General features: G+C 49.5%; 1 protein-coding gene and 1 long non-coding RNA gene across 4 annotated transcripts in view; one reads left to right on the top strand and one right to left on the bottom strand.

Moving 5' to 3' along the window:
• The window catches only part of TBCE (tubulin folding cofactor E), a 622,247-nt gene that overhangs the window by 477,709 nt on the left and 117,866 nt on the right, over positions 1-26,672 (bottom strand). The window lies entirely within an intron of this gene.
• Positions 422-26,672, top strand: part of LOC132685486 (uncharacterized) — a 72,267-nt gene continuing 46,016 nt past the window's right edge. For 2 of the 3 annotated variants that reach the window (XR_009613132.3, XR_009613130.3), the window contains exons 1-6: positions 422-10,191; positions 10,766-10,913; positions 11,383-11,438; positions 12,608-12,653; positions 22,606-22,695; positions 23,319-23,356. This is a non-coding gene — a long non-coding RNA (uncharacterized LOC132685486). Of the gene's footprint in view, positions 10,192-10,765; positions 10,914-11,382; positions 11,439-12,607; positions 12,654-22,605; positions 22,696-22,977; positions 23,357-26,672 lie in introns of all 3 variants that reach the window. The other variant, XR_014135386.1, reaches the window with a different exon arrangement.

Raw genomic sequence — 26,672 nt, 5'->3', positions numbered from 1 at the left:
ACAAGGCCATGGCTTAGCTTTCTGGGTCTATTATCTCGGGCAAGTGGGCAGATACGTTTTGCGAAGGTCCAGATGGTAAATATCTCTTGCTTTGAGGGCCCTGTGTCTTTGTCACGGCTACTCAACTTGGTTGTAGCGTGAAGGCAGCCACAGTTGAATGGCACGGATGTGTTCCAATAAAACTTTATTTACAAAACAGGCGCTGGCCAGATTGAGTCCATTTGTTTACTGTCCAGATTTTTCTTCTGAGCTTCTGAAGGGCAGGAGCCAGTCCTTATTTATGTTTGCCTGTCTAGTGTTCAAGCATGGGACCTGATTCCTGGTATGTGCTGAGTAACACTCCGTGAGACCTTCCAAGGAAAAGGTATCTTTATGATTCACACCATGAGCTGCATTGGAGTCCCGACAGCAGAATGTTTAAATTAAAGGGCCCTAGTATATCACACACCCACCCACCCACATACATAGAAATATGCAGGTGTCTTACAACTAAACTCACAGACATATGGGCAGTTTATATTCCCGTTCTATTGCCCTTTCAACCCTCTCCCTTCCTTCTTCTTTTTTTCTCCTTTCCTTTTCTCATCTCCTTCCCTAAAAGTTTACTATACATTTTTTATGTGCCAGACACTATGCTAGGCTGATAATGTAACATCTAAATGTAACAGCCAAGACATAACATTTGCCTTCAAGGAGTTTACAGCCCAGTAGCTGAACCCAAAAGAAAGGAAAAAGAAGAAAAAAAGGAGATAAGCGAATAATTTAATGAAGTGGAAAACACACATAAAATAGGAAACATCGACAAAACTAAAAGATTATTTGGAAAGAATAATAAAACTGATTGAAAAAATAAAGCCCTAGCAAGACTGAACAAGGGGGTGGGGGGAGAAAGAACAGGTAAACATCATTAATGTTAGGCATGTTAAGGAGACATCACAACAGAGCCCACCTTCAGTAAAATGCCATTGCATTTGAAAATTCAGATACGTGGTAAATTCCTATAAAACACAGTTTACGAAATGGACATAAGGAAAATATGAATCTTAACCAGTCTAATAACTGTTAAACAGATCGAATCCATAATTTAAAACTTTTCCACAAGGAAAGGAAAGGCTTGGAGGTAATACACGCACCAGTATACAAGCACAAGGATGCTTATAGCAACACTATGTGTACTAGCCCTAAACTGGGAACAGCCCAAATGTCCGTCAAGATGGAACAGATGAGGAGAAAACAAAGCCATGAGATGTGGGCCCCTTCGCCCTGAAGCAGTGAGCACTACTGATGTGTTCTGTTGTGTCAGGAAGTGTTTTCATGGGAGAGGGCCTTCTTGAATGGAGGCTTGAGAAAGAAAGAGAGAAAGATCTCTGCTGTGGATCTCTTGGGAGGGGTGAGGAGGGAACAGGGTAGGCAGAGACACTTGAGTGGGAGATAAGGCCATGTTTGGGAAAGGACAGGCCTTCAGTGTAGCTGGAGATTGAGAACAAGAGGGGTCCAGGGCAGGATGGGGCTGGATATGATTTCCAATGGGCCAGAGAGAGCCATCGAAGGTACAAGCTGGGGGATAATGTGGCCAGAACTTCCTGTTTTAGAGGGATACTCCGGTGGCTTTGCTGAGGTTGGATGAAGAAATTAAGCCCAGAGGAAGGCTGGAGGGATGTGTGAGTTCAGACGAGAGAGGTGCTGAAGCCTGGGGAGACAGTGCCATTGTGGTGGGGGTGGAGAGGAGAGGGCCGAAACAAAATCACAAAAGGTGGAATCTACAGGACCTGGATGGTGAGTAAATTCAGGTTGCTGGTTTGGGTGGCCAGGTGGATGGGGGTCCTATTCTCTGGGGAGGGAATGGGGGGAAAGGTGAACAGTTGGTTCTGGGGCATGTTGAGATGAGAATCCAGTAGAAATCTGGGCATCTGGTTTGGGGCTCAGAGGAGAAATTCATGCTAGAGGCAGGAGCCATGGAAAGCAGCAGGTGATTGGAATCATGGAGCAGAAGAGGTTGGGTGGAGGGAGTAACCCCTGGAAAGCACCAGCATTTGTGACAGTCGTGGGCCATGGTGGGAAGGTTCCTAATGGAGACCCAGCAGAGACCCTACCGTCGAGGCTGTCTGCATATGCTGGCATGGTAACAAGTCACCCTGGCCAAGAAGGGGCTCAGGGGGAGGAGAGCCCTGGATTAGGGAGCCCATTAACAGAAGGAAACAGAAGCCCTTAGATTAGATTCAGAGTGTTTCTCCCTTCCAGCTGTGACTCCTGGTCTGGGTCAACACTGGGCCTCTCCAGGCCTCTTGTTCCCTTGAGCATGAAAGAAACAGGGCCACAGTGTCTCTGAAGCGGGTACAACCCCTGACACACAGCAGTTAATCTGCACGCTGCTCCCAGCTGACTATTCCGTCACAGAGGGGCCGCCGGCTCTTTTGTTTCTAAGAAATATCTCAGCCAGTGTAGTTTCTGGCCCGGGGCTCGGTCCCAAGGCCTCTGGCTTGCACTGACCTGACCTCCTGTGTCTGAAGGGGACAGCTGGCCTCGTGTGGGTGCTGGCCACGGCCTGAATGGGTCCCGTGGGGGCTCTAGCCTCTGCCTCCACACCCTTCCTTGGGAAGAAGGGAAAGAGGTAGATTTGGGGATGGGGTCCAAACAGGCCGTGCCCTGGGGACCCCGAGCAGGGGAGCTCCCACCTGCTTCAGCAGGTACGCTTTGTGTCCAGGGATGGAAGCACTACTGATTTTCCTTTGAGCTTGGCTGCAGTGTGGGCTTACTAGGACATTTCATAACGGCGGGAAAATGAAATTACAAAATCTGTGAAGCACATCTCTCTCTCTCTCTCTCTCTCTCTCTCTCCCGGTGAAGATGACGAAGAGGAGACTGGCAGAGGACAGGAAGCGCACCGTACAAGAAGCTGTGTGCAAAGATCTTCCTCATGCCCTCGCTCGCGCTGTGGCCCCCAAGCAGGAGACAAGCTGGACACGCACAGGGGTCAGAGAACGTTCTCAGGGCCACCTTCCAGGTTTGGTGTTTTCCGTGAAAGATCCTTGGGTTCCACGCCTATATCCCTGTGTAGGGAAGTGATCACATTCGACTTTTTGAAGGTTCAGAAGGAACTGAACCTACAGATGGTGAAGAGAAAATGTAGCTGCAAAAATAGGAGTAATGTTCTGGATTCCAGCTCCCAAGCCAGCCACCCCTGTCCCGGGCCTTGGGACTTGGGGGTGGAGCAGGACGCAGGCCTGGTGTCCTTGGGTCCCTAGGTGGTAATCAGCCTGCAGAAATGGCTCCCCGGGACTAGGGGCTGGCGAGCAAGCAGGGGACTTTGTGAGTCTGTGACACATGATGCCGACTAGGCCTCCGTTTGCCCTGAAAGACATGGGAGACAGTCACCTCCATCCCTGGTGAGTCAGCAAGCCGTCTGTGGTCTGCATCCCAGGTGGTGCCACCAAGAAGCACCCAGGACCCTGGTGGGGGAGCTGGCTGTGGGTCTTTTCACATGAGGTCCTGGACAAGTGTGTCCCATGATGCACAGAGCATGAAGATGGGGAAGCAGAAGGCAGAGCCGCCCAGGTAGGTGCCTCCCCACCCCCACGCCTGGAGGACGCTTCCCCACAAGGAGTCTGGTGGCCCTGAAGAGGGGAGAGGAGAAAGGCCAGAGACAGCTGGCTGGGGGAGAAGGAGAGCGCAAGGGGTGGGGGGTGGGGGTGCAAATCCCAGGGCAGGCAGGCTCCCAGGTGGGCAGAAAGCCTAGGCGGCCCCACGGTGGGACTCAGAATCCAGGAACAGGATGCGAGAAAGGACAGCGGTCATGAAGGCCTCTTCCCTGAGAAGGAACAATGGTCATTCTTCCATTGAAGGCTGACATTCCGTGAGAGAGGAAAGGCCTCCCGGTGGAGGGGGGCGGGGGAGAGCTGAAGGAAAGGAGCGGAAAGGGAAGGGAGGGGGCCCCAGACGCTTGTGCTGACCCGGGGCCAGCACGAGGCCTTTGGAGCACACTCGCAATTTGATATGTCCCCGTCTCCAGTACCGAGCAGACAGGCCAGCTCACGTGGATGGCTTCACCTAAGTGTGACGTTACAGCTTCCCGAGGCGCCACTGACTCAGCCCCGGCCCCTGCCCCGTGGCCTCCCAGGACCCTGAGCGGGCAGGCTGGGATGAAACTGCCCCAGGAGGAGGGGGCAAGGGTCTCATGTGCTCTGTTGTGCGGTTCTGTGAGACTTACCATATCTACACACGGGAAGAAGGATTTCCCAGAAAAAATAAAGGAAGCCGGCCAATATAATCAAGGCACACAAACCCCTCCTCTTTCCAAATATGTGCCTATCTCCAAAACAATCAAAACTGCCCCATTAAATAACACTTGTTCGGTACAAAGGAAGTAGAGCATGATGGGATTGCACGCCGGTTCCAAGTAAAACATTCCCGATTGTTAGGCATGCAACAATGAGCAAAAAAGCTGAATGGCAATCACACGTGAGGACTGCTGTGCTCGGAGCCCTTCAGAGCCCTTGAGTGCCCGGCGCCGGGGTCACTCGGTGGCTCTCTCACGGTCAGTTCCTGGGCAGAGGCTGCCCTGTGTTGAGGAGGGTCGGAGCCCAGACGGGGCTTCACGTACAGGGCCCAACCTGACTGGCAGCCTGCGCCCCTGCCTGCTTCCCATATGCAGCTCCTTGGGCCTGTCCAGCCACCTTGCCTCTGGTCTGGCCCTCGGTCCCCTCAGTGTGAGGCAGGCCGAGGCCACGACCTGGCAAAGAGCGGGGAGATGGTAGGCAAGGCCCGAAGGCAGCCGAAAGGAGGGGGCAGCCTTGGTTCTCACCAAAAGAAGGGTTTGGGGGCCTCAGCGACAGCTCGTCTGTTCGGGGCTGAATGGTGTCCCCACTCAATTCATATGTGGAAGCCCCAACCCCCAACGGGATTGTATTTGGAGACAGGGCCTTTATGGAGGCAGTTAAGGTGAAATAGGGTCATTAAGGTGGGGCCCTGACCTGATAGGATTAGTGTCCCTGTAAGAAGAGTCCCCTCTCACTTGCCCCCTCCCACAGTCCAGATGTGAGGACGCGGAGAAGAGGCGGCCATCTGCAAGCCAGGAGGAGAGCTCTTACCAGGAACCCCACGGGCCAGCCTCTCGATCTTGGGCCTCCAACCTCCAGAAAGAAATGTCTCTCGTTTAAGCCACACAGTCTGTGGTAACCTGCTTGAGCAAATTAAGACATCATCCAACGATAAATTGGAAAGATGAAGGGACCCGGAAGTCTTGGGGGCAAGCAGACCCTACAGGCCATCTGAGGATCTGTCTGCCAGCCAATGGGGGCTGCCCTCCCCGGATCCCACCAAGTCTTCCCCAGGGACATGGCCAGCAATTTCACTCATGTACATGTGTGTGAACGCATCAGCTTTTAGGTTCAGTTTGCTGAGGCCCCAGAACACGGCATCCCTCTTTGAGTCTTCACTGGGCTGGCCGGGCGCCCCTCACCTTTGGGCTTAAGGCCAGTGTGATTCCATCGTGGGCGACGTCCCAGGCGGCCCCGTGAATCTTCAGGCAGGTGGTAAACAGCAGGGAGAGATAAATTCTTAATAAATGGAGTCCCATTTTGATGCAAATGCGCCTGCTAATAAAGTAGGAAGGAGCGAGAACCACAGAATATTTATGACAGAAGCAGGACTGTTTGGAAACAGACGTTTTATTAGGTTCCCGTGAGGCACCAGCCGCTCTTGTAACATTTCTATTTCGGGGCTTTATGTAGAAAGCAGTCGCTCTATAAATAGCAGGGCAAACAAAGTTAAGGAGGGTTGTTATCATGCGGCGAGGCTGGGGTCTGGAGCCCGGGAAACCATGAGGCTCTGTCCCCGGTCTTGAGGGCTTCTCAGACTAGACCACTTCTCCCGTGGTCATCTCCCTTCTGGGTGACCTTTTAGCTCTTTCAAACTCTTCTTAATATTTTATTTATTATTCTTATATTATTTTAAATGTGTATTTATTTTTGAGAGTCAGAGCATGAGCAGGGGAGGGGCAGAGAGAGAGGGAGACACAGAATCCGAAGCGGGCTCCAGGCTCCGAGCTGTCAGCACGGAGCCCGACGCGGGGCTCAAACTCATGAACCATGAGATTATGAGTTGAAGTCGGACGCTCAACTGACTGAGCCACCCAGGCGACTCTCAGACTCTTCTTTTGGAAATACCTCCATGCCTGCCTCTGGGTTCCTTTTTTTTTTTTAAGATTTTTTTTTTTAACGTTTATTTATTTTTGAGACAGAAAGAGACAGAGCATGAATGGGGGAGGGTCAGAGAGAGAGGAAGACACAGAATCTGAAACAGGCTCCAGGCTCTGAGCAGTCAGCACAGAGCCTGACTCGGGGCTTGAACTCACAGACCGTGAGATCATGACCTGAGCCGAAGTCGGACACTTAACCGACTGAGCCACCCAGGCACCCCTCTGGGTTCCTTTTTTTCTTCTTCTTTCTCTCTAATCTTTAAGATGTTTCTCTTTACCTTGTAGTTATTTAAAATTTATTTTGAGAGAGAGAGAGAGAGAAAGCATGAGCCGGGAAGGGGCAGAGAGAGAGAGAGAGGGAGAGAGAGAATCCCAAGCAGGCTCCACACTGTCAGCGCAGAGCCCGACGTGGGGCTTGAACCCATGAGCCGCTAGATCTTAAACTGAGCCAAAGTTGGACGCTTAACCAACAGAGGCATCCAGGCACCCCCACTTTGTATTTTGAAAGAAATTCTTAGAAAAGAATTTTTCTTTTCCTCAGAAAAGTTGCAAGAATAGTACAAGGAACATCTATATACCTTTCATACAGATTTCTCTCTCTCTCTCTCTCTCTCTCTCTTTGAATACATAGTATTCGCATTTTATTTTGCTGAACTGTTTGGGATTATGTTGCAGACAATATGGCTGTTCACCCTGAAATACTCCAGCAAATATCTCCCAAGAGTGCCTTGCTCTTATATAACCATGACACGATGATCTCATCCAATGCTATGATCTAACATGAAGTCGATATTCACATGTCACCAAGGAAGGTCCCGATAATGTTTTTATAACACTCCCCACCCTCCTTCCACAATCCAGTTCCGACTCGTTCACTGCATTTACTTGTCCTGATTCTTTCGTCTCCTTGAACCTATAGAGATTCTGTCGCTTTTCTTTGGATGTCACAGCATCAATATCTGGAAAGGGAAGCAGAATGATTAGAAAAGGAATTGGAGATTGATTAGAAGGATGAGCCCTGGGGCTCCTGGATGGCCTGGTCAGTTAACGCTCTGACTCTTGATTTTGGCTCAGGTCATGATCTCAAGGTTCGTGAGATCAAGCCCTGCGTTGACAATGTAGACACTGCTTGGGATTCTCTCTCTCTCTCTCTCTCTCTCTCTCTCTGCTTCTCCCCAGCTCTCGAATTTTCTCTCTCTCTCTCTGTCTCAAAAATAAATAAACATTTTTAAAAAATAGAGGGATGCACCCTTACACCATGATGGGAGAAGCCTGGGGAGTGAGGTTCTGGAGGGGACATTGGTGGGGATCAGAGGACAGTGCTGAGTGAGAACCAGACAGCCGAGTGGGGAGATGTCTAGAGAGGGCTGTTCCCTGATGGAGCGTTGGTTCTGAGGTCTCTGTAGGCAAGTGGGGAGGTGCTGGGGGAGGAAGCATTACAAAGCAGGAGAGAACAAAGGCCAGGTCGCTCCCAAGGGGACACAGTGGCCTATGTCTGTCCCCACTGCACCTAGAGGAGAAGCCAGTGGCCTGTACCCACACCTGGCCCGGGACGTGGAGGTGGCCCAGCACAATGGTGGCGACTTCCCCTTTGCCCTGATCTTGTGCACGTTTCTCCCTTGGCCCGCCCACCCATTTTTCCTCCCTGCAGACTGCCCTCTCCTCCCATGAAAGTGAGTCTGACAAGCGAGGGATACCTGGTCGTGCTTGTCAGCGGATGGCCTTCCTCACAGGGCTGAATCTCCACACCACGCTGTCCTTTTCACGCTTTCCTCCCCTCATCTCATTGCTTGTTCTCTGGCTTCTCTTCCCTGTGAGAGTGGGAGCACTTCCTGGGAGGACAGGGCCCAGTGCATCCTGTTTATGTCTGTACCTCCGGGATCCGGCCTCACACCCGGCACCGAGTGCACACGTGGGACAGTGGATAAACGAACGGGTGAACTTGTGGCTCTGCTGTTCTAGAAACCATCTCAGGTGGCTTTGGTGACAACGTGTACTTTTCGGTGCTCGCTGCGAGGAATAGCTTTGTAGATGGACCATAGTGGATTAGACCTGCCAGCCATTTTCAGTGGCGACTTTGTCCTGAGACGGAACTGTTGGAATGAGGAGGGCAGGATTCAATTCCAAGATTCAGAAAATTCAGTATCACCGTGGCGTAAACCAGACAGGAGTTTATTTCTGTCTCACATAAACCGAGCCCAGGGGGAAGCGATCCGCGGAATCCTTAGGGCCCAGCCTTCCCCGACCCTCCACTTGGCCCTCGCTTGGCCCTTGATTCTCTTTCTCCTGGTCCAAGATGGCAGCACCCGCGTTTCAGGCAGCAGGCAGAATGAGGGGGAACCGCAGAGAACAAAACAAAAATGCAGCCACAGGACACTTCTGCTTACATTCCATTATCTAGAACTTCTATGGCTGCAGAAGAGGCTGGGATGTAACCTCTATTCTGGGCGGCCATGTGCCCGCCCGGGTAGAGAGGCTCCAACGATGGTTTTGTCAGGCTACCAGCAATCTTGGCCACAGTTGCGTCTGGGGAGAGGTCGCGTGTCTTCCTTCTCACTCCCTCTTTCACGTGCAGGGTGGGAACCAAGTGGAAGGTCTCAGGCCCCGTGCTCCTGTGCGGGGTCATCGTTAGCTTTTCCTAGGAGCAGGGCAAGCTGGCCGCAGCGTGCTGTGATTGGGTTATCTGTGTTGAATGGCACGAGGTTGTCCACAAGGCAAATATCAAATTGCAGGGAGTAGGCTGCACTTAAATGCGCTGGGCCAAAAAAACCTAAGAAACACACAAACAAAAAAGCCACCCTAAACCCAAGGGAAATCTGTCAGGGCTTAGAGGCAGCGGTGAGCAGGGAGGAAGGCAGTATGAGTTCATGGTGGGGCCACGGTTTTGCTGCGTCGTGATTGAAAGAGCGTTTACTATAGGGTGGGAATTTTAAATCTCTTTTTAAAAGCATGAGTCTCCGGGGAGTGTGCCGGAGGCGGGAACCGCTCCCCGGAGAGCAGTTTTGTAACTACTTGTAGCTGAGTTTATTTTGTTTTACTGAAGTATGCCAGGCTGGACATTTCCTCCTGTTCTCATGCTTCTGGACTCAAGAATGCAGAGAGCACGCTGGCCTCCGGAAAGCATCATCAGCAGGATGTGAACCAGGGACTCCCCCTTCGTGTCCAGAGGGCGAATCACCTTGCTCCTGAGCCGTCAGTGTGGGTGCGGACTGGGGGCGCCGGGGAGAAGCAGGCGCTACCGGTAATGGAAGTGTGACGGGCTGGCGTCTCAGCCAAAGTACACTTGAACGTGAACTGCTGGTGTTTATTCAAGTCGACTTCCTCACGTCCTCTGGCCCGGGGGCCTGGGCCGTCCCCGTTACTGCCATTGCTGCGATGGTGCGGGATCCAGCGTGCTCAAGGTGTGTGCCTCTGGGCTGGGCTGATGCCCAGGGCCGGGCTTCCTTTCGGGAGCCGCGTCAGTTTCCCTCTCAGCCGTCACACTCCTCGGCGGGCCAGAGCGACAAAGGCAGGAGTGCGTGCAGTGTAAGTCAATCAACGAAGCGAACAAAATCCAGAGAAACAGCACCTGCCCTCGACTGAGCGCATGCTGTGTTCTAGGTCCTGAATGCCCGAGATCTCAGCACCTCCTCAAGGCGGGGATTGTCTTCTCACTTCGGGGGTCAGGAGAACAGGGTCGTACCAGTTGGGTGATGTGCCTCCGGGTCTGTGTGTGATGGGGCTTGGGGGTCAGGTGGGATCCTCAAGCTGGGGAGCAGCCTAGCCCCATGAATGCTGCCAAGGGGCATCTCTGTGGGAAAGAGGAGGCACTCTCCCTCTCGCGCGGGGAGCTCTGTGGGCTGTGGGGTGGAGCGACCTCCCACGTGGCAGCACCTGTTCCCTCCACGAACCGGCCAGCGCTGCCTTCCTGCCCTTGGGAGCAGACACTGCGGTTGACAAAGGTCGTCCGGCTTATCCAGCCTCTGTTTTCCTGTGATATTGATGTTTATGCCAAGGTAACACCCGCACCTTAGCTTTGGGGCGGAAGGAAGAATTTCCCTCTGTGGGGTATAAGATCTCTTTTCCTGAACTTTCCCCTTAATGTCCGTACCCGCAGCTGAACCCTTAGCCATTTCGGTCTGTTGGTTTCCACACGTTTACTGGTTTATCAAGCTCTGGAGGGATGGCTTCATGTATTTAAAATCCTCTGCCTGGATGGGCGCCTGGGTGGCTCAGTCGGTTGAGCGTCTGACTTCGGCTCAGGTCATGATCTCGTGGTTCATGAGTTTGAGCCCCATATAGGGCTTTGTGTTGACAGCTCAGAGCCTGGAGTCTGTTTGGGATTCTGTGTCTCCTGCTCTCTGCCCCTCCCCCACTTGTTCTCCGTCTCTCTCTCTCCCCAAAATAAATAAACGTTAAAAAAATAAAAATAAAATAAAATCCTCTGCCTGGTATAGCAGAGAATGACAAATTCTCAAAGACTGATCGATAGATTTAATAATAAAAAAAAGTTACTTCCTCACCTCTGTGTCTTCTGCAAAGCCGCGTTTTAATTCCATTAATAATTTAGTTTTTTTCTCCTACGTCTAGTGAGAGAGAGACCTCAAAGTGTTTAGGCTTTATTGTTCTGCTGAGCTATTCATGGGCCAATGTATTTCCTACTGCATAAACCCAGACTGGACTTCATGGACGGTGATTACACTAAACCAACACCACAAGGACCCCACCTTATTCCCAGGTACGGCCCAGGGAATTCTTTTCCATTAAATCATTATTTTTACATCCCCATACATAAAATAGTTGGCAGTTTCTATACCGAGGAAACCTTTGTTTCAGGGCCTTCCCACATTCCTTCCAGGGGATTTCCTGCATTTCTAAGGCATTTAATCTGTGCGATGGGCAATATTGAAAATGTGTATATCATGATCCCTGCCCTCAAGGAGTTTACAGTCCAGTTGGGAGTCAAGACAAAAAATAACAGAGAACCACAAAGACGATATAGTACCAAGACCTAAATTTTAAACTGCAGGTTGGATCCATTGGCGGGTGGGTTGTAAAATGAGTTTAAGCGGTCACAGTCAGTATTAAAAAATGGAAATAGCAAAAATAGGAAGGATTAACATGCATAGGATATAGTAAGCTTAAGAACTTTTCGGTAAAGGTTTGGTTCTGTTTTATATATAAATAAAATCTGTTTCTTACCCTAGGTTATGGTCAAATATGTGTGGATGTTTCTGACAAGCTATGTGGGAGACGAGTGGAGGTAAGCCTGTGAAGGAATGCCACATGAGAAGGCATTCGTGACTTCTGTTCAAGTTATGGACTCTTGAGAACCCTTAGAACACGATGGGAAATCGCTCTAGAAACCATGCATATGCCGGGCGTTTTGCACATCTCAGTGGCTCATGGACTTTGCAGCCCTTGGTTGCAAGACCTTGGTTGGAGCCCTTTGATCTGGAGATTAAAGCCAGGAGGGAGAGAGAGGAGAAAGGCTGGAGAGCTGGGCTACATTTCCCAGGAGAGAAGATCATTCATCACTCACTTGGGAAGTCAACGAAGGCTTCCGAGGAGGAGAAGCTCGGAATCCAATTCATGTTTTAGGAAGACTGTTGTGGAAGGCATTAGGGGCTAGAGGTCCAACTCAGAGGGTATTGTAATAATTATTTGAGAGCTAACAGAGGCAGATAGGTAGGAGGGCACAACTGTGAGAAGTTTTTTAGGATAAAAAAAAAGTCATTGGACTTGGTATTTCTTTGGATATGGAGGCAATGAGGCGGAAGGAGGAGTCTGGGGTGGCCTCTTGGTTTCTATCTTTGAGCAGACAGCGTTGCTAATCACTGAGTCAGGACTAAATATAGAAAGGAAAGTAAGTTTGGGGAGGAGCCTGAGTTTAATTCTGTAGTGAAGGGACATACGCAAGTATATCCAGGGACCTGATATAATCTCCCAACGTTCTCTCTATGAAACTAAAGAGCAAAAGCCGACGAGGGCCAGGTTGGGGTGGGATTGGGGTCCGGCAGAGCTGGAAGAGGAGGGGATTCAGATTTTGTTTGGGTACGTGTGTTCTTTGGTGGAACAGTTTGGTAATCCTGGGGCAACAGGAGTGTCCCAAAGACTCTGAAAGCCCCGATGACAATGGAAATAGCAGGCCAGGTTCATTGGCTGAACTGGAGTAACCCAGAGTAGCAGCCTGGGTTTGGAAGTACAGGGGAAGGGGCTGGTCCGGCCCAGTAGGGAAGAAAGCCCAGCAGGCCCTGGCCGGTGTGTGTGTGTGTGTGTGTGTGTGTGTGTGGCAATGTCTAGCTCCATCTGGAACTAAAGCTGGTGAGTCTGCCCAGCCCATTCCATAGCATCTATGGGGAAGAGGGGCTCTGCCAGATCCCACTGATCCTGCCGGTGGGAAACATACCAGGATCCCCCTGTCTTTTCCAGGCCCAGGAGTCGGATCCAACTGTGTTTGTGGCTGGTACAGAGGAAGGTGAGATGTATGCAGGAATTTCACGCTCCTTCACTCTTGATAGGTGCTGCTAGGAATCTGGGTTAGAGTCAGATTTGTGTTGGATGCTCTGGGTGAACTCCTTAACTATTTGTTTGTGGTACTGCTAAATATTTCCAGATGTCAGCACCACACATATGCCACGATGCTGTGATTAAAGCGCTCAGTGCTGAAACTCTCTCTCTTTTTTTTTTTTTTAATAAGAAAAATGCATAAGGAGAAATTAAATCTCCCTTTCTGTCTGGAACCCACCATACAGATCCTGCATTATTTACCAACCACAAGAGTTTTTCCTTGGCTGGTACATGCGTCTCTCCTAGTGTTTTTTCCAGCTGCTCATACAGACTTTGGCAAAGTTACTCACTAGCTCCGAATACCAGGATTACCCCATTCTCGTTTAGCAGTTCAGGGATTTGGCACCTGGAGGAAAAGCAAAGGCGATTTCAGAGTCCCACTAATTCCCCAAATGGAACTAAGTGATAGTCCCAGCCTCATGGGGTTGTGTAAAGGCGGAAGAGGGCATTGCGTGGAAAGTTATCGACTACAGTGCCTGGTACCCACCGTGGTCTCAGGCAAGGCCAGTTCTTTTCCTGAGGAGGGTCACGTGATACCCGACCAACAGATTTTCGCATCGGCTGGGGTGGGGACATTGGAGCCTCTGGTGTGGGCTTGTCTGTAGTGGAGACATTGATCGAAAATCTTGGGAGTGTTATGCAAGAAAAGAAACAGGCAGAAAGAACAGTAGTTCTGGAGCTGAAAGTTTGAATCTCAGACTTCTCTCTTCCTCCCTCAGTGACCTTAGGCAAGGCACTCACAGTTGACCCTTGAACAACACAAGGGTTAGGGGCACTGACCCTCTCGCAGTTGAATATCTGTGTATAATTTTTGACTGCTCCCCAGACTTACTACGAATAGCCTACTGTTGACCGGAAGTCTTACCGATGACACAAACAGTCGATTAGCACATATTTTGTAGACGATATGCATTATATACTGTATTCGTTTTTTAAAAAAATTTTTATTATTTACTTTGACAGAGACAGAATGAGCCGGGTAGGGGCAGAGAGAGAGGGAGAGAGAGAGAATCCCAAGCTGGCTCTGCACCATTAATGTGGAGCCAGATGCGGAGCTCGAACCCACGTACTGTAAGATCATGACCGGAGCTGAGATCAAGAGTTGGACACATAACTGACTGAGCCACCCAGGCACCCCTGCATACTGTTACAACAAAGTAAGCTAGAGAAAAGAAAATGCTATTCAGAAAATCATAAGGAAGAGAAAATACATTTCTAGTTCGGCAGTATAGGAAATCCACGCGTAAGTGGACCCCACATTTCAAACCCTTGTTGTTCAGGGTCAACTGCAGGTTTACTGAGCTTCAGTGTCTTCATTTGAGATGGGAACAATGCCCTTCTCAGAGCGCTGTGGGGAAAACAAATAAGAAGTCTGGCTAATGGGAAATTATGGAACAACAAATATGACCTCTCTTATTTCTTGCAGCAAAGTTGTCACAAGAGCGTCACATTCTCAAATGTCTTCTTTGGTGTTACACAGGGGTTTTACCGTGGGTGCTGATGATTTATTCATTCATTCATCCAACAAATATTTACTGAGTCCCTGCTATGTTCTACATGCTGGGGATCCCGCAGGCAACAAACAAAAGCTCTTGCCCTTATTCATGGCATATTCTAGCGACAGGAGACAGACTGCACACATATGGTAAGCACAAGCTACCTGTACAGGTGATTAATGACAGATTCATTGGGGAGATTCCAAACCTGACTTAACCAAACTTAGGGATCCGGTGACATGGGAAATCCACGGTCTCTATGCCTACTGAGGCTTTTCCTGGTTAGGATGACTTTGTTGTGCCCACCCTTGGGGATCCTCTAGTCCTGGATGTCTTGTTTGGTCCTTGTCTGCACAGGCTCGGCAGCTCTGTGGGTCCCCACCCTTAGCTTGCTTCCTTTCCAGGTGACGGATATCCCTGGAGCTTTAAAGGAACACCCAGCTTCGCTTGAGAAATAACCCAGGAGACCGAATAGTGCTTCTGGCTGTACAGAGGACATTCCAAAGAGTTCCGATTCTTTATCGCAGACCGAGGCATCTCCTTCATGTTTCACTCAGTCATCCCTCAAACTTGTCAGATGCTCTCACACTGTGGTGTTTTTGTTAATGAGGTTCCTGCAGGCTGGCATCTCTTAAATCCCCGCCCACTAAATCCTATCCATTCATCCTGGTTCGGCCCAGATAATCCCTCTGTGGCAGAGAATGTGAGCTACTCTGCAAGATCCATTCTCTTCTGATTCTGGTGGTCATAGACACCCTGAGCTTGAGCTGGACTCATGGCAAAAAGTGAAACATTCCGAGCCATCCCTAAAGCGAAGTGCAGCTGTGTGACTCAGAACTGGCTCCTTCCGCCCTTCTTGCTGGCAGGAACGTGAACTTGGTGTCAGGACTTGGTATCTTGGCAGAGCAACAAGATGGAAGGTGCCTGGGTTCTCAACATGGTGCAACTGTCCCATCAGTCCTGGATAATTGGCGTCCAAGCAATAATCTGAGGGAAAATGAAAGTTTCCTCCCTCCCTCCCTCCCTCCCTCCCTCCCTCCCTTCCTCTCTCTCTCTCACTGTCTTTCTCAAGCTATTGTTATTTTGGTTTTCATTAGAGAATCCAAAAACTGATATCCTAAAAACTCCTCCTGTGCTGTGAAGTTCCCCCAACCTGCCTCTACCTATATATCCCCAAAGTGTGCAATTTTACCTCAGTTAGTGTTGTCCTATGGCCATTTGGGAACCCAGCAATTTGTATGAGCTTCTAGTCCTTGACGACACAAGCCCTCGTAGAGCAGGAACCTGTCTTATTAAATGTGTACCCCCCATAATAACGAGCACAATGCTTTGCTTTTATTCTTCATGTATTTAATGAATGTCTGCTCCTTGAATTTTTTGGTGAATGAAGAATGATTCCCTGCCTCTCCTGGACTAAACTCTCTCTTTCTAAAGCATCTCTGCCCGGTAGAAATACAAGGCAAGCCACATATGTAATTTTGAATTTTTTAGTTGCCACATTTAAAAAAAAACGCAAAAGGAAACTGGTGAAATTAATTTTAGGTGTTTGTTTCATTGAGCCCTACATACTCAAATGTTGTCATTTTTGTAAGTAATCGATACAAAAATTATTACTGGGAATGTTTTACATTCTTTTTCTCATACTAAGTCTTTGGAATCTGGTATGTGTATTTTACACTTTTAGCTCATCTCAATTCAAACCAGCCACCGTTCAAGTGCTCAGTGGCCACCAGTGGTGAGTGGCTATTGTACCAGGCAGCATAGCTCTAGGGGACCCCGAGCCAGCCCTGAAAGGGTGGGAAGGATTTGGATGGGCTGGAAGGGCATGGAGGAAATGCCGTGAGGCAGAAACAAGGAGTCTTTTTCTAGACGTTTCATGGAACTTGCTTGGCATGGGGCTCTGCAATATATGGGGTACTCCAGGGACTCTTAGGAACTGTTGAGTGACTTTGATGTAGAAAGATTCATGTGGGAAGAGACAGAACCACTGACAAAACTAAAGAAGAAATGGAATCAGGAGAGAAGGGTGTCTGAGCGGAGCTCTGGGGGTCATTGAAGCCAAACTCAGGGCATATCTAACGATATAATGAATGAGGACACAGCCTTGGCTGAGAGACATGGTGTGGGGCTGGGTTTTTCACCGTTGCTGCCTAAGTGACCCTAGATGAGCCATTTCAACTCTCTGAGCCTCAGTTTCCTCAGGAAGCCCATCTGGAAGCAGCACTCTGGTGGGCACAGAGCAGTCTCTTCAAAGGAGCCAAATTCCCAATGGCATGATAAGGAGAAGCTCACTGGACCAGCTCTGACAACTCTAGGGTCACTGGACAAGGCAGACTCCACGGATGCCCCAAAGGAAGGAGTTTTTCCTTGGGCTATTGAAGCAACGGGTGGTTTCCATCCAAGGAAGGACTGACTTTGCAAAAAGTGGAAACTCAGAGGTTGAACAAGGGAAGGGGCAGCCACCACAGACTGGGGTGGGCACAGGCAGTTGTGGTACACGGAAGGCAGGAGAGAGACAATGCCTTTCTCTTTTCTCATGGAAGTCCCTTCATGGAGCTCTGGGGTCTACCAGGGATTCTGAGTAGATGGGGCACTAAATGCCTCTGCAACCCAGACTGGGCTATACAAGGGAGAAATGGGGAATCATGACTGTCCTATGGATCATTTGAGGGGGAATCAGGAAAAGTCCCCAAGAACCCCTTTAAAGTCTCAGCTTTCCAGTATCTCAGACCCAAGTGCTATTTTGGCCGAAATATATCCAGGTAATGGCTACAGTTTTCTACATAACTTTCCATACTGGTCATAAAGGACTTAGACCATTCCCACCAAGGGCATTGTGGGAGAAGGCTGTGTGTGCTAAGGGCTGATTTGGAGTTGCTTTCAGGAGGGGAAACAGGTCCAGTGTCCCAAAGCTCAAGGTTCCAATCACCGGAACATATGGATGTCCAGGGAACAATGGGACTTGCGGTCAAGGTGGTGGTCCGGGAAATTTGAGTGTTGGATGCACCAGAGAATCTTAGAAACTTATGACTTCGTACTTGGGAAGCTGCCAGTGTTTCTGGAAATGGCTGTGCTTTGGGGTGAGAGCAGCTGAGGAAATAAAAGCGTTAGGTCCAGGACCAACAGCCTGACACAAAATCACCGAGCCAATGCTGTGAGTAAGGGGTTGGCCAACCCCAAGGCCAAGTGTATCTTTGATGGAAAACGAATTCTCAAGGAGGAAGCCTATAATTGGATGAAGTCCTTGTCTCCCTAGCTTGTGGAAACAGCCAGACTTTCCCCCTTGTTTTCCACATGGAATGTGAGTTCTCTAAGATCTGGCCTGGGCCACATGGGCTTCAACATTTCCTCATGGTGATGCCTTCCTCGGACAGCCCCATCTCGGGTGGAGGGGAAAATGTTTCTGCTGTGGCGTCTGGGGAAGCACTTGTTACAATCAAGGTGCTCAACCAAGGTTTGTGAGAAGGATGCATTCATGATGTTCGCCTCTGAACCATTAAGGTTAAGTGACACTTGGCACCTCCTATGTGTTCTTTCTGACTTCGTTCCTCACGCCTGGTGGCCCAGGGGGAGCTGGGAGCCTGCCTTTCATGCCAGAGTCTTAGTAATGCTTTGCTCCTCTTATCTTCCAATAAACCTGATGAACACGTTCATTCTAGAACGTTAGAGATTTAACGTTTCACAGGCACACTGAGTGGCCCGCACTGACAGTTGAGAGCTAAACCAGCCGGGTACGGATCAGGATTGAGGCCACGGCCAATTCACTTCACCTGTCCGAGCTTTCACTCTCTTATCTGAAAAACAGGGATGCTGATCATTTTTATAGCTACTTCCCAGCGTCCGCAGAGTTCAACGAGATGAACAAAATGCTCTTGGCGGTAGACACACAGCAGCCACACCAGTGATGGATTCGCCGGGCAAGAGTCGGAAACGTACAGGCATGGTTTTCTCTTTTGCCTTTCAAGTACATAACCTTTATGTCAATTGGCTGGCGCTGGAGAAGAGGCAGCATAGGGGAGATTGGGATTTGTCACGGGAAAACCCTCCACAATCCATTTTAGTGACGTCGCTTCAAAACAGGGAGCTGATTGGACAGCTTTCATAAATACAGGGGTAGAGCTTTGATTTTAAGCTGCGACAAGAACGAACACCAACGACACAGCCAAGCGCAGCGGGGAACTGGAGGGGAGCAGGGGTAGGGCCATCTTCCGCTGGTTGCAAGCAAGACGGGGTGCATTATCTGAAGGGACTTTAAGACTGAGAATAAAATAAAGCCAAAAGTGAGTCTACTTTTTATGGTCACCATATAGGAGCAATTGTATTTTATTTTGAAAGTTTATTTATTTTGAGAAAGAGAGAGAGAGTGTGAGAGAGCACAAGTCGGGGAGGGGAGAGAGAGAGAGAGGGAAAAAGAGAGAGAGAGAATCCCAAGCAGGCTCCGCGCTGTCAGCACCGAGCCCAACACAGGGCTTGATCTCACGAACTGTGAGATCATGACCTGAGCCGAAATCAAGAGTCAGACACATAACTGACTGGGCCACCCAGGCACCGTGTGGGCAATTTCAAACAGTATCTGATAAAATATCCCTCCCTGCAAAAATATGTTGTTATTCTAAGTTCTCAACAGTTGGCACAATGGCTGTTGAGTTTTAATAAAATATATATAGACTTTTTGGCATATTTTTATTACCTATCCTTTCCTAAACGTTGTATTCTCTGTGAAAGGTCACTTGGGGAACTCCCAGTAGGCAGTTGGGCCCCCCGCCCACTGAACACATGCTTACCCAGCCACACGGTTTATTTCGGGAGTACATTCATCATAATGGTCTGGAAGTATCCAAGCTCACTTAGGGTGCTGTCCCTGTCTCCAACAGCCCCCCACCGAGGTGTGACATATTCCTCTTTTTAAAAATAGTATATCAATTTAGCGGAATATGATCAACAAGAATAAGGCAGATCTATATATAACGATACAAAAATAACCTCCAATATGCAGCGTTCGGCGAAATAAGCACTATACAGAACACTGAAAAATATTTGAAAAAGTGACATGTATGTACGTATGTATGTTTTATACATGAATAGAATCTCCCAAAGGACAAATAAGAAATGCTAGATTCAGAAAGAACGGTAGGGGCCGCTGGGTGGCTCGATCGGTTAAGCTCCTGACTCTTGATCTTAGCTCAGGTCTTGATCGCAGTGAGTTCAAGCCCCACGTTGGGCTCCATGTTGGGCATGGAATCTACTCCCAGTGTGGAGCGTACTTAAAACAAAACAAAACAAAACAACAGCAACAACAAAACAAGATGAATGGTAGTACAGTGATCTTAAAGACAAAGACACGTACTTGAGCTACCTCAATTCTGTCATCCGCGTGACTGCTTGGCGATTTCGTGTATGTTAAGAATTTCGCCCAGCCGAGGCTGAGGGTGAAGGGGAAGGTGTAACATTTTTAGTTGGTAGTGTAAATATCAGTTCATACATGAAATGTTTCGCAGAGCCCAAGCGCTGTTTTTCACACTGGCATTCATTTCTCTTTCTCAATTCTTAATGGTTCATTTTAAAGCTAACGAACTCATCAAGAGGGTAATGGCTATTACCGATTATTATGTGATTCTTAGATGAATAACTTGGCCGCATAGAGAGGGGAGTTTTAAAAACTGATTTGCTCTGGGTGTCTGATCCACTGCATGCCTGACTTTTAATCAGGACATAAAAATGCTTTTCAGGCATTATTTTTGTCTTACCCTCTCAAGGTTTGCTCAGAAGCGCAATTTAATCAACACTTGTAATCGGTCACCTTTGGGGCCACTCCGGAGGCTTGCTATGAATTTAGGAGCACCTACTTTCTGGGGCTCTCCAGGCAGTGTCTCAGGATGGCACAGCCACCAACAAGGGCGCCCCCGTTCTTTCGGTCGAGGGAGAATTGGCAGAGCTCAGCAGAGAATCTGAGAATGTGCAGGAGCTCATTTGGGCTGGGCAAAGAGGAGGCCCGGAATAAAGCCTCTCACGGCCTCTCTTATGCTTTTCTACCATGGATCCTGTTTTCCTACAAAGGACAGGGCTGTGCTTGGCCATGCACTTGCCCAAGAAGGCAGTGCCTCCTCACATAATTCCTGGTGGGTCCTTCCTAATCCCCTCCCCTGGTGAGCCTTGCATCCTAGAATTACAAAGGACCTCTCTCCATTGACTTTTTGGGACTTCATGATGGACTGAGGCATGTCAAACGGGTTTCGGCTGTGCCAATACAGTGCGACTCCCCCCCGCCCCCCTGCCGCGCTGGCCTTCTTCGGGGGTCAGGAAGGAGCATGTGTAACCAAAGATCCCCAGCTGATCATTTTCTGCTTTGAGCAACAGCCTCCCATCTACCCCCGGGGGTGCCCACACAAATACGATTTCGTATGTGTGCCCTTTTGTGCAAGATCTTGGGAAGCACGGCTTTGGGGGCAAAGACAGTGCCATTCTTGGCCGTTTGGGAGAAATGCATCTGTTTTGTGCAGATAAGAAAACAGTGGTTTGGCGTGTTTCGTTGCCTGGTGAAATTACCCGGTGGTTCCGTCGCTTCCAGATCAATCTGAGTGTGAGCCATCGGCAACCCGTGCATAGCGTGTGGCCGGCTGAAAATGCATCATCTCTCGACGTGAAGCTCAGCTATTTTTCTCCAGCTTGGGTTGTTGTGTTGTTTTCTGCTTCCGCCTACAGCCTCTTCACGTCCTCTTGGGGACGTGCTCGGTGACATAGCACAGCTGCACACGCGGCCGTTCTTTTTCTTCCCGAAATGAGGGGAAGGCTCTGTGGCTCCAGTGCCCTGTGATGCAGGCCGTCCAAGAGATGTCACAGTACGACGGTCAGGACCCCCGTTTCGGCAGAGGTGGCACCACCCGTGCCTGAGGGTGATGGTGACAGCTTACAGTAGGTGTCCGATTGTGACACATGGGTGAAATGGAAGTCACAATTCCTTTCGGGGGGATTTACAAGCTGTCGATCGAACCATCCGGGATTCATTCACATTCTGCTGAGGTTTTGTGTTCTCTTCCTACGGGTAATGAATGAGGTGCGGGCAGCATAGAGGGGTCGAAGCCAGAGCACAATCCGTGGTCGGTAAAGTGCGTTCGGTCAACAAATATTTACGGGAGATCTCTGTGTCGGGCACTGAGCCGTGTGCTGGGGTGCTTTACTCGGCAAGATCGTGACAAAAGTTATTGTAAAGGCCCAAAGAAATTCTTATGAACAAAAGCTGGAGGTGTTTTGAAGTTACTTAGAGGTGGTTATTTGAAGGAGAACGTATAAGGCGTACCTGGGTGGCTCAGTCGGTTAAGCGTCTGACTTCAGCTGATGTCATGATCTCACGGTTTGTGGGTTTGAGCCTCGAGTCAGGCTCTGTGCTGACAGCTCAGGGCCTGGAGCCTACTTCACATTCTGTGTCTCCCTCTCTCTCTGCCCTTCCCCTGATCACGCTCTGTCTCTCTCTCTCAAAAATGAATAAACATTGGGTCGCCTGAGTGGCTCAGTCGGTTGAGCGTCCGACTTCAGCTCAGGTCACGATCTCGTGGTCCGTGAGTTCGAGCCCCGCGTCGGGCTCTGGGCTGATGGCTCAGAGCCTGGAGCCTGCTTCCGATTCTGTGTCTCTCTCTCTCTCTGCTCCTCCCCCGTTCATGCTCTGTCTCTCTCTGTCTCAAAAATAAATAAATGTTAAAAAAATTTTTTTAAAAATGAATAAACATTAAAATTTTTTTTAAAAATAAAGGAAAATGTATAATGGCGTCTGTCTTCCGTGTTTGTAAATGCGTGTGGCCAAATCCTCTCCAGACTTGTGGGCTTAACTCTGGGCGTTAGCAGAGCTCCGAACAGGTACAATTGGGGACCATCGTGTGTCCCAGTATTTAGGAATATAAATCAGCCTACCAACGGTTAAATAAAATATGCTCTGTCTTCTTACTTTTTTTTTTTTTTAATCTTTATTTATTTTTGAGAGAGAGAGAGAGTGCACACTCGCGTGAGCAGGGGAGGGGCAGGGGGAGGGTATAGAGGATTCAAAGTAGGCTCTGTGCTGACAGCATGGAACCGGCTTGGGATTCTCTCTCTCCCCCTCTCTGCCCCTTACCTGTGCTCGCTCTCTCTCTCTCTCAAAATAAATATAAATAAACTTAAAAAAAAAAAACCCACACGTTCATAAGGACAACTGAAAAACGTGTAAAGCTGTGATTTGTACATGACCAAAGTTTGGCAGCTGTCCCAAAGCGGCTGCATTAACTATTACTACACGTGCTTAAATGTTCCTTTGTTCTGTTTGAATGACTAACAAAATGAAGGCGCATAATTTGTAATTATTTCATGTTTATTTCCTTAAATTTTTGTCTTCAGCTCAGCATGGTCACGAATTCTGTCATTGTTGCAAATGTGTTCACATAAGTTTGTTCTGTCGACGGCAGTGAGCTCAAGGATTTAAAAAATGTAAGTGTATTTAAAATATGCAACACGTGGGTGTATTTCATAAAAAGTGTGAAGTACATGTAAAAATATCAAAATTAATTTTTCATATGTATTTTCAAAGAAAGTTACTTTTTCCTATAAAATATAAAAATTAAAACGGGAAGGGGAAAAACACAGATTATAATTAATAAATGTGGAAAATGGTACGACAAAATTATTTAAAGAAAACTGAATTTTAAGTTTAATTTTCTAAAAGCTGAAATCTGATTAAATATTCATGCCGATCATGCTTCGTATTGCTAGCTTCCGACTCTCACCCAGTGGCTAACAGAAGGGATCCGTATCACGCATCACACATGGACTGTTTAGACCCACACAGACACGGGGTTGAGGGTGACAGGAATTGTGAGGCGCATCATCACGTTTCTCAGCTGCCATGTTGGTGCAAATATCATGGTAATTCCCCAGTAGCTACAGGACCAGGAGTTGAAGCCAGGAAATGGGTGAGTAGTTCTCCTGGGAAGTGGAGGGTCGGAGGGGAAAGAGCTGACCAGTTAATTTGCTTGTGTTTTCTCTCCCCTGCATGCATCTGCCAGTCAAATCCTCCCTGCGCTCTGGAATACCATCTTGCCTTGTCTCTGCAGCCACAGTACGACCCACAGACCTTCATGTCTTGCAGACGGTGAGTTTTTCTTTTTTCCCAAAGACATAGGACACAAGATACAGAGAAGCCATGGAGAAGCTGTTGCCTGGGGCCCGAGCTGTGTTGGGCACAGGAGTGGACATTAGGGTGATGAGTGAGGCTTTGCCAGCCCTGAGCACTGGATCCCCAGTGGCTGGGGGGGCCGTGTGAACATTAGCGACATTTTTGCTCTTGTGAGTGTGGGGCTGTCTAAGCCTTGGGTCTCAGGACAGGATCTTAACCCCCTCAGTCTACCGGGAATGTCAACAGCACTCAAACACAGCAAGATCCCAGAAAGGGTTTCCTACTTGGCTGGTGGCTCTTCTTACCCTCTGGTGGCTCTGCCCTGCTCACTTCTGGGGGGTGGGAGGTTCTGGACAGGGCACTTTCTGGAGGCCTGGCCTGCTTCATGGCTCATTTCTATCCTGGTTGCTTCCTGGAGCAGTGTGGCATTAGAGTTGAAGTCAAGGTTGTACAGTCGGCCGGGAATAAAAGTATCCTTTGTGGTTTGCGTGAAGTTGCATGATGGGTAGGCCTTGGACAGAGGCACGCTTTCTTTCTGGGATGCTTCTGCCCTGCTATCGCAAGGCTGGGCTGCACCCCGCGGGCTTCCTGACTGCAGCAGGACATCTGCTGTCACCCCGCGTTAGACCCTCATCCCCAGGTTAGCCTAGCTCCAGCCAGTAGTGGGAAGGGGGGTGCTCTGTGCCGATTCCCTACGGTGCTTCTGTGGTGGAATTCACAGGTATGGTTACGGTTCTGTGTTGTCATCTCTGTAGTTGTTGGTTGCAAAGCTGAACCGGAATATTCTGTGTGCAAGCAAAAAATAAATATTGTATTTCAATATTATGTTCCACTGAAATACAGGGAGATAATCGCGAGACTCCAGTCAGGGCTGTTGGTATTTATCGGGTGCTTTACTGTAGCCGTAGGTCCGGCAGGGCAGACAGGCTGGACACGAAGGGTTAACCAGCCAGCTGGGCACTACAGTGAGAAGGTGACAGGCCAGGCATTTTTAAACCATTAGGGCCTCTTTTCACACTCAGAAACCCACTCCGTGGGTCTTCATCCAGACTGTGTCTGAGGCACGGCTGACCTGGCTTTCACCTTCTGTGCCCTTAACCTGGCTTCCCATTTACTGTATCTTCATTCCCCCCAGATCCTGAGCTCTATCCACCCGATAACTTCACCTGGACTCCGGATTCCTTCTCCTGGCTGATGATGGTTGTCCTGGGAGCTTCCCTGCCTCCCTCAATCCCCGAGAATACAAAGCAAAAGATATGGAGAAGGGGTTTGAAATTCTCGTTCCTGAGGGTCTGACAGGTTGAGACAGACATTCCCACCTAGAGAGAGAGCATATGGGCAAAGTTAAAAAAAAAGAAAAAAAAAAGGTGAATGCAGGGGCGCCTGGGAGTCTCAGTCAGTTGAGCGTCCAACTCTTGGTTTCAGTTCAGGTCATGATCCCAGGGTTGTGGGATCGAGCCCTGTGTCGGCCTCTGCACCGACAGCATGGAGTCTATTTGAGATTCTTTCTCTCTCTGCTCCTTTCCCTCTCTCTCTCTCTCTCTCTGTCTCTAAAGTAAGAAAAAGAAAAGAAAAGAAAGAAATAACGAAGGCGGGAGTAGATGGCAAGGCCCACACAACATTTCTGGTGGGTGTCCGTGTAACAGAGACTTACCAGGGAGAGCCATGATGCTCTCAGGTCAGGATGCCATGACCAGCCTTGCCGGGCCCTGCTGGCCCCAGTCCCTCCAATCACCTGGCAGCCTCACACTTTGAGAAGGTCCCAAGGCTCTCACGATGAAAACGCGTGACCGTAACAACTCCTGCGATTCATGTGTCTCCTCCGTAAACTGAGCTCTGTGCCTGGTGACATTAGGTGCGTCTAACGCCACACTGAGAATAGATTAAGTCGAACGGTCGTGAGGTCCTTTGCAAGGATACCCCGTTTCTGTGGTGTCGCAGATGTTTTGGTTGGGTCTCATTTTTAAGCGGCCTTAGCCAAAAACATCTTCTTGCGGAACAGCCGACTCACTTTAGTATTTCACTTTGGACAGTTGCTTGACTTCGTGTAGCACCCCGTGCCGGAGCCCGGTCTCCCCAGGCTTGCTTCCCTTCCGTTAGCGTCAGCGGGAGCCTCGGCAGGCAGATTGAGGCCAAGGGAAGGTGGACCCCGACGGCTGCACTGTGGGGGCAGCGAGCCTCGCAGAGCAGGAAGCTGGCGCACGGGGAGAGTCGTCAATGGTGACTTGCGAGCCATATGCCGCCTTAGATTGTATTTACATTGAGACACACAACAGCTTGTTATCAAACAAGGCAAGACACAATACTCAGCGGTAGGAGACCGCAGCCGCAGTGAGCCTCAGAGTCTGCTTCCCCCACCTGCTGTTGCCTGGGCGTTTAAGCTGGCAGAAATCCTGATCAGGTCAGTGTAGGGAAATGTGACAATGTCTGTGTTGGGCGCCGATGGACGTTGGGAGGCTCTCCCTACACTCCGAAGCATGGAGGTATTTGCATTTCTGCTGACTGGCTCGATGATTTCTCCAGGAGCTGGTTGATGTCCTCAGGCCTATATGCGGCTGAGACAGTGCAGCGGAAGCTGACTTGGAGACCAGTGGGTGTCTGTGCAGGGCCTGGCCGGCTCCTTTCGGGGGGTCGGTGGGGGAGTGGGCCGCCACCCAGTGGGAACCTGACAACACAATGCACAGTTGTGTTGGCGCTTGGGGCGCAGGCGTGGTTCTGCATTGTTGCTCCGCCTGGATCAGTGTTTTGTGACTGTGGGGGGCTCTCTCCTGTTACAAGTTCTGCAGAGCTGAGGTCCCCAGCTCAGATTCCACCGTGGCCCAGGGGAGAGAGAGGAAAGCCCTCTCTCGGCTGGAAGGCAGACAGGGAGAGGACATAAAGAGGGAGTCCCTTTGCCTGTGGCCTGGCCTCACCGACCTGCAATCCACACGGATTCGGTAAGAGCTCCCATCTCACTAAACTCCCACTGGCAGGAAGGTGTCGGGATGTTCTCGAGTGTTAGGGGAGAACCTTTTGGGGAAGAGGTGACGTTGGAAATTCAGGCTAGAGACTCCATAGAGAGCTTTTCTGGCATTCCTTAATGGGAGGAGTCTCATGTTTAGGCTGGTTTTCCCTGGGAACCAAAGAACCTGGCCGAAGTCTGATGAGTTTAATGCAGTTATCTAATGAAGGAGCCAGACTCCAGGGATTTTTAGGACCCACTTTGCCCCTGAGATCCTGCGTGTCAGTCAGGGGGTGAGTGCAAGCTCTGTCTTCTTGGACACCTGAGTTTAAGTCCCATCTGCCAGTTTTT

The sequence above is a fragment of the Panthera onca genome, chromosome D2, assembly GCF_046562875.1.
Source record: "Panthera onca isolate mPanOnc1 chromosome D2, mPanOnc1 haplotype 2, whole genome shotgun sequence".
Taxonomy (NCBI): domain Eukaryota; kingdom Metazoa; phylum Chordata; class Mammalia; order Carnivora; family Felidae; genus Panthera; species Panthera onca.
The sequence above is the reverse complement of the archived record's forward strand: the minus strand, read 5'-3'. Positions and strand labels throughout refer to the sequence as shown.